Source organism: Helianthus annuus, chromosome 4, assembly GCF_002127325.2.
Source record: "Helianthus annuus cultivar XRQ/B chromosome 4, HanXRQr2.0-SUNRISE, whole genome shotgun sequence".
NCBI lineage: Eukaryota > Viridiplantae > Streptophyta > Magnoliopsida > Asterales > Asteraceae > Helianthus > Helianthus annuus.
In genome coordinates, this window is record NC_035436.2 from 157862818 (window position 1) to 157870751 (window position 7934).

The 7934-nt window shown below is 41.1% G+C and overlaps 1 non-coding gene across 1 annotated transcript; it reads right to left on the reverse strand.

Annotated features, from left to right (window-relative positions):
- Positions 1-5135: 5135 nt before the first annotated feature.
- Positions 5136-5242, reverse strand: LOC118491888. Its single transcript, XR_004892333.1, has one exon. It is a non-coding gene; the product is annotated as a small nucleolar RNA R71 (small nucleolar RNA).
- Between the last annotated feature and the right edge of the window lie 2692 nt (positions 5243-7934).

Sequence of the window (7934 nt, forward strand, 5' to 3'; positions counted from 1 at the left end):
ATGATGTCTATGCAAGAGTACTTTTTGATTCAGGAGCTGATAAATCATTTGTAGATAATAAATTTTGCAAATTGCTGAATTTGCCTGTTAAAACCTTAAGTGTGAAGTATGAGGTGGAGTTAGCAGATGGCACCTTAGAAATCGCCTCAACCATATTAGATGGATGTTTCATATCCATTAAGAACCACTCTTTTCCTTTGTCCCTACTTCCTTTGAAGTTAGCCGGTTTCGACATAGTTTTGGGTATGGACTGGTTATCTCATAACCAGGCCCAGATTGTCTGTAATAAGAAGCAAGTAGTGCTCAAGACTCCGTCTGGTAAGTCACTTACCGTTCAGGGAGATACCCGGTATGGACTACCGAAGCAAGTATCTATGCTCAAGGCCTCTCAGTGTCTGAAGAAGGGTTGTGTCATCTACATGGCACAAGTGACTATTGATGAGCCGAAACCCATGATCGAAGATATCCTCGTCATTTCCGAATACCCTGAAGTTTTTCCTGAAGAACTACCTGGTTTACCACCAGATAGGCAAGTAGAATTCAGAATCGACATTATCCCTGGGGCAGCACCTGTTGCTAGAGCACCTTACAGATTGGCACCAACAGAGATGAAGGAATTAAGAACACAACTGGATGAATTGCTAGCCAAAGGTTTCATTAGACCTAGTTCGTCTCTTTGGGGAACACCAATCTTATTTGTCAAGAAGAAGGATGGATCCATGCGTCTGTGCATCGACTACCGTGAGCTTAACAAGGTCAATATCAAGAATAGGTATCCATTGCCCAGGATCGACGATCTGTTCGATCAACTTCAAGGAGCAAGTTACTTCTCCAAGATTGACTTAAGGTCAGGCTATCACCAACTGAAGGTTAGAGATGAAGACGTACACAAGACTGCATTAAGGACTCATTATGGTCATTACGAGTTCCTAGTGATGCCTTTTGGGCTCACTAATGCACCAGCGGCATTCATGGATCTCATGAACCGTGTTTGCAAACCATACTTGGACAAATTTGGCATCGTCTTCATTGACAACATCCTCATCTACTCAAAGAACCAAGCTGATCATGAGAAGCATCTCCGATGCATTCTTTCACTACTTCAACAGGAAAAGCTTTACGCCAAATTTTCGAAATGTGAATTCTGGCTTCGAGAAGTCCAATTCCTTGGACATATGGTTAGTGAGCATGGTATCCAAGTGGATTCCGCTAAGGTGGAAGCTGTCATGAATTGGCAAGAGCCTAAAACGCCCACGGAAATTCGCAGCTTCTTGGGATTGGCAGGATATTACAGGCGTTTTATTGAAAATTTTTCAAGGATTGCTGCACCCCTAACTTCTCTGACTAGGAAGAAAATTAAGTTCGATTGGGGACCAAAGCAACAAGAAGCCTTTGATATCCTTAAGCAGAAGCTAAGCAATGCACCTGTGTTGACATTGCCTGATGGAATAGAAGAGTTTGTAGTATATTGTGATGCATCACACACTGGGATGGGATGTGTGCTTATGCAGAAAGGCAAGGTTATTGCCTATGCTTCACGACAGTTAAAGGTGCACGAAAAGAATTACACCACCCATGACTTGGAGTTGGGTGCCGTTGTATTCGCACTGAAGCTATGGAGACACTATTTATATGGCATCAAGTGTGTGATCTATTCTGATCATAAGAGCCTCCAGCATCTGTTCAACCAGAAGGATTTGAACATGAGGCAGCGACGATGGATGGAAACTTTAAATGATTATGATTGTGAGATAAGATACCATCCTGGCAAGGCGAATGTAGTTGCTGATGCCTTGAGTCGAAAGGAAAGGGTGAAGCCTATAAGAATCAATGCCAAGAGCATTGAGATAAAGAATAGTTTGAATGAAAGGTTGTTAGCTGCACAGAAGGAAGCTGTACTAGAAGCTAACTATCCTAATGAAAAGCTAGGAGTAACTGAAGAACAGTTATCCTATGGCAAGGACGGAATTTTAAGGTTAAATGGACGAATATGGGTTCCAGTTTATGGAGGACTTCGAGAAGTTATCCTTCAGGAAGCCCACAGTTCCAAATACTCTGTTCATCCTGGAGCTGACAAGATGTACCAGGATTTGAAGGCAAACTTTTGGTGGCTAGGCTTGAAGAAGTCTATAGCTACCTATGTAGCTAAATGTTTGACATGTGCGCAAGTTAAAGCTGAACATCAGAAGCCGCCAGGTTTGCTGCAACAGCCTGAACTTCCCAAGTGGAAGTGGGAAATGGTGACGATGGATTTCATCACCAAATTGCCGAAGACAAGGAAAGGAAATGACACTATATGGGTGCTAGTTGATAGACTGACTAAGTCAGCACATTTCCTACCCATTAAGGAGACCTATAGCTCCGACATGTTAGCCCAATTGTACGTAGATAAGATTGTATCTCTACATGGCGTACCTGTGTCTATTATCTCCGACAGAGATACTAGATACACATCTCATTTTTGGAAAAGTTTTCAACAATCGTTGGGCACGCACTTAAATTTCAGTACGGCTTACCATCCTCAGACGGACGGACAAAGTGAGCGTACAATCCAGACTTTGGAAGACATGCTTCGTGCATGTGTGATGTGTGCAAAATGCAACATATAAATTACATCAAATGAGGCATAAAACTTACCCTTTTTAAGTACTAATGTTGGAAAAAGAGTGTTTTTGTCTTCCTTTTGTATTTTCAGGATTAAATGAGCTCAAATTAACAAAAGAAGCAAAAAGACAGCTAAATCTAACATAAATACAAGAAAAGGAACATAAGTGGATTGCCCGACCCCTCGACAGCATCCTCCCAAGCAAAATAGAGAAGGCAGAAGACTGAACACGCCCCGTGCTCAGCCAGCACGGGGCCGTGCCCAAGAAGCAGCAGAAAAGACAAACCAGTAGAAGCTTCTATTGCCCACCACGGGGCCGTGCCCAGTGAACACGGGGGCGTGGCGAAAGTACTGCAGGCGCATTAATTGTAATTGCGAATTACAATTAATGAAGAGAGAGAATGTCAGACAGGCACGGGGCCGTGCCCAGCCTTCTGTTCAGCCTATAAATAGGAGTGCTTGGTTTCATTGCAACTCATCCCTTGGCACACCACCTCTCTCACACTTCATCCACCACCCACCACCACCATAACACCATTATCCATTGTCCATCATAGAGTGTGTGAGTCGTCTCAGGATCCAAGATTGATCGTAAGAGTTCTTGACAATCAAGGCCATGTTTGCCTAAGTCTCTTACATCACTTGGTGAAGACAAGTGTTTAGTATAATACTTTTTATTTTTAATCTTTTGCACTTTTTATTTGGTTTTGTATTAATGACTTTAATAACTAGTTGCTTATGTTGAAGGTGAGTCTTCCTTATCGTTTGTCCGTGGTGTCTTGGCATTATTTTACTGTCTATATAAAATAAAAGATTTTCACCATTCATATCTCCACGGTCTATATGGAGGTATGTTGGCTACCTGGTCGGGGGTTAAGGGAACGGTTTGGTAAGGGTCTTGCCCTTGTTCAGCGTTTAGAGGTCCTGCAAGGGACCTGGGTCAAATTTAGTAGGATCTCCTTCAATACCCATAGGTATTGGATGGCGGGGATCCAAACTCTTTGACCCCCTCATAAGTTAACTACTATTAATACTATAACCCGGCTATTTAGGATTGTATCCCTGCTGACTCAGACTACTTAGTCGAGGGTAACGTCACCTCCAAAAGAGGGGCCTACCATAATTTGCATTAATAACTTAATTCATTATCTTTCAATAATCCGACCCTTTAGGATTGTATCCTTGCTGACTCAAACTACTGGGTTGAGGGTAACGTCGCCTTCAAAAGAGGCGCCTACTACAATAACTAAGATAATCTCTTAAATAAGTGCAAAAGTGCGAAAATAATCAAAGGTTATACTAATACACGAGTCGGATCCAAGTAATTCATCTTGTCTATCTGTTTTTATTTTTATTTTATTTTTCAGCATTTAGTTAGTTTTTATTTTCTTAGTTTAAAAATCTTTTCTAAACATTTTGATTTGGTTAGACGTTGAGGATAAACCGGTACTAAAAGCTCTTGTGTCCTTGGACGACCTCGGTATCTTACCAATACTATACTACGTCCACGATGGGTGCACTTGCCCATATGTGTGTTTAGTGTTAGTGAATATCGTGTTTTATAAATTTAAAACTTGGCTAAAAGTGTAAAAAGAGCTTAAAATATACATCTAAAATATATACACACTGACACGCATCAAGTTTTTGGCGCCGTTGCCGGGGACACAAGGATTTTAAGAAAATTAGGAATCAACGGCCTAATCATATTTTTATTTTTCTTTTTAATTTTTTTAGATTTTATTAGTTTATCAGCTTCTGCAGAGCTCAGCACGGGCCGTGCCTGGTCGGACACGGGCCGTGCCCAGCGTTGTTACTGGCAGTTTTTAGTTTTCCAAGTTACAGAAGGCTGACCACGGGGCCGTGTCGGTGTAACACGGGGCCGTGTCCAACTCTCCAGTAACTGGGATCTGGAAAACAATCACTGTAACTCCGACCACGGGCCGTGTTCACTGAGTACGGGGCCGTGGTGAACCTCCTGACCCGCATTCTTTTTTGTTTTATTGCAGGACTTGGAACCAGACGCCACCCCTACGTAGTGTATGAGCTCCAGTTCTAATAAGGACATAAAAGAACCTCTAGAAGAACCCGAACGCTTTCTCAGAAAAAGACTAAAAGCCAAAAACCAAGAGAAGGTTTCGGGAAATCCACTTCCAATGGCGGACAAACGTACCCTCATGGATTATCTACGACCCGCCGTAGGTAACCTCGGCGCCGCTATCAATGCACCGAATGTTGAAGCCAATAACTTCGAACTTCGGGCGCATTTGATACAAATGCTCCAAAACTCTGCAACCTTCCATGGGCTTGCAGACGAGGATCCCCATCTACATATTACTAATTTCTTAGAAATATGTGATACTTTTTGGATCAATGGAGCATCAAATGACGCCATCCGCCTTCGAATGTTTCCTTTTTCACTAAAAGACCGGCAAAAGCTTGGCTTAACGCCCTCCCAGCTGGATCGGTAAACACCTGGGATGAACTAGCCCAAAAATTTTTATATAAGTATTTACCCCCCGCTAAAACGGCTAAATTAATGACTGAAATTAATACATATTCACAAGAGGACGGGGAATCCTTATATGAAACTTGGGAAAGGTTCAAGGAGCTATTGCGAAAGTGTCCACATCACGGCCTTGTGATATGGCAACAAGTATCCACTTTCTATAATGGGTTGTTGCCACACACAAGGCAGACACTTGACTCTAGCTCCGGGGGACTTTTAGGTAATCGCCGCCCGCATGAAATATATAACCAAATTGAGGAAATTGCTCAAACCAATTTTCAGTGGCACACTCCCCGAGGCAATAAATCTATTGCCCCGGGCGCCCATAAGGTTGATGAAAGCACTTCTTTACAAGCCCAAATCGAGGCCCTTTCTTCGAAAATAAAAAAATTGGAAATGACAAAAACAGTCTCGGTTATGGCTTGTGAAGGGTGTGGTGGGCCACATGAAAATTGGAGTTGTATGAAAGAAACAGACGATCAACAAGAGTCGGTAAGCTACATTGATAATAGACCTAGGCCGTCGGGTCCTCCAACGGGCACCTACAACCAAGGATGGCGAAATCACCCTAACCTTGGTTGGAGAGAACCCGGCAATAGTAGTAACCAACAAAACCAACGAACAAACTTTCAACAACCAAGAAATGAGTCACAAAATTTCCCTCAACAACAAGGTGGACGAGAGAGGCTTGAAGATACTATATCTCGCCTTATCTCCGACACTGAAAAGAAAAACTCGGAAAGGTTTCTACAATTAGAATCAAATTTTAGAAATCAACAAGCTAGTATTCAAAATATAGAAAAACAATTAAGTCAACTAGCCCAAAATTTTTCCGAGAGACCACAAGGCGCATTACCAAGCAATACCGAAACAAACCCAAAAGCGTAAGTCCATCTCATCACATTACGAAACCGCACCGTGGGGCCTACGGAAGTGCCACCGCCTACAGAGGAGACTATACCACCGCCTCTACAAGAGAAGGATTCCCCTCCATCACCGGAGCCTACCAAGGCTCCTCGAGTTCCGTACCCCGGTAGGTTAATTCGTCAAAAGACCAATTAGCAATTCACAAAATTCGAAAGTCTACTAAAATAATTGCATGTCAACATTCCTTTTATTGATGTCCTAACTCAAATGCCTAAAACAATTGCATGTCAAAATTCGAGCATACGGTTATTCTTGAATTCTATGCCATTGTCGCTTCGAATACTTCTAATCGGCAGTTTGCAAAGATTCTCCATCTTTTTAAATAACCTCATCAAAGAATCAAACGTTTCGTCTTTTCTCTCTAGAAACATCACCCAGGAAAATCTTGTAAAGTCGTCAGTAACAACTAAACAATATAGATCTCCACTTATGCTTTTCACATTTACCGGTCCGAATAGATCCATATGGAGTCTTTCGAGCGGTAATCTGATGGAGTTCAAGAGCTTTTTCGGTTGTGATTTCTTCGTCTGCTTCCCTTTCTTGCATTCAATACAGTCATCGTTAAGATGGAAGCTTTTCAAATTAACACCGTCTACAAGATCATTATGAACTAAAAAGTTCATCTTTCTCACGTGAATATGACCCATTTTACGATGCCACATGATGGATTCTTTTTCTATTGCCTTCGTCATACTCACAAAACATTGTGCCTTTTTATCTGTCGTTGTTGCAACGCCCATGTCTAGTACATAAAGATCGTTTTCACGAGGAGTGCGCATTAACACCATATCTTCAGGTATCTTAAACCCTGGTTTAAGAATCAGACATTCATTTTTTGTAAAATGAATAGTGAACGACTTGTCACAAATCTGAAAAATGCTCAACAGATTGTTTTCTAACTTAGCAATGTACTTCACTTTATCGAATGACACAATCCCGTTAGTAAGTATTCCTTCTCCAACAATTCTTCCACCTTGAGTTCCAGCAAACCCGGCATAACCTCCATTGATAGATTTAACGTCGTATAGCAGTGCTAACATCCCAGTCATGTGCCTTGAGGCGCCGCTATCCATTATCCATTTAGAAATGATAGACCTTGGAAGCCCCTGCACACATCAAAAGACATTTACTTAAACAATGATGCCCAAGATTTTTCAACATTTAGTATACTACCAAAGACAATATCATGAGGTACTTTGTCAACTTTTGGAATGTTAAAAACAACATTTGGAACATCAGATTCTGATTTTGATTTTAGAGTTCCTTCCTTGATAGGTGGGAATTCTTCAGTCAACTTATCTAACTCAAATTCAATTTTCTCATCAGTTGTTGCAAAAATTTTCATTTCAGATTTTAAAACCTCTTCCATTTTCTTTTCTTCAAAAGATTGTTTAGGTTTCTCCACCCATGATTGACTTTGGGAAGTCTTTGTTTTAGAATAAACCTTTGAAGTCTTTTGTGATTTTGAAGATACACCAATCTCAAAAGTTGATTTTGGTTTGTCCTTTGACTTCAATGATTCACCGTGTTTAAGAATATGCACGGGGAATACCATAGGTGATTTTCCCTTAACATCCTTTGAAATTTTTGGTTTTGGTTTATGGAAAACTGGTTTTATTATCTTTTTGACACAATGTTTCGCCATGTGACCGATTTCATTGCATCGATAACAGATTCTTTTGTCATATTCAACAAAAGTGGATCTGTTGGCCTCGTCTCTTATCTTTTTGGCCGCAATAAAATCGTCAATTGCTTGCTTACTAAAGATATAATCCTTTTCGACTTATGTGTTTTTACCAGCCACAAACACTTCACTCAATTTTTCTTTTGGCTTAACTTCTTTCTTAGCCATTTGCTTCTCAAAACCAACACCTTTCTTTTTTGTAAGTATTACCA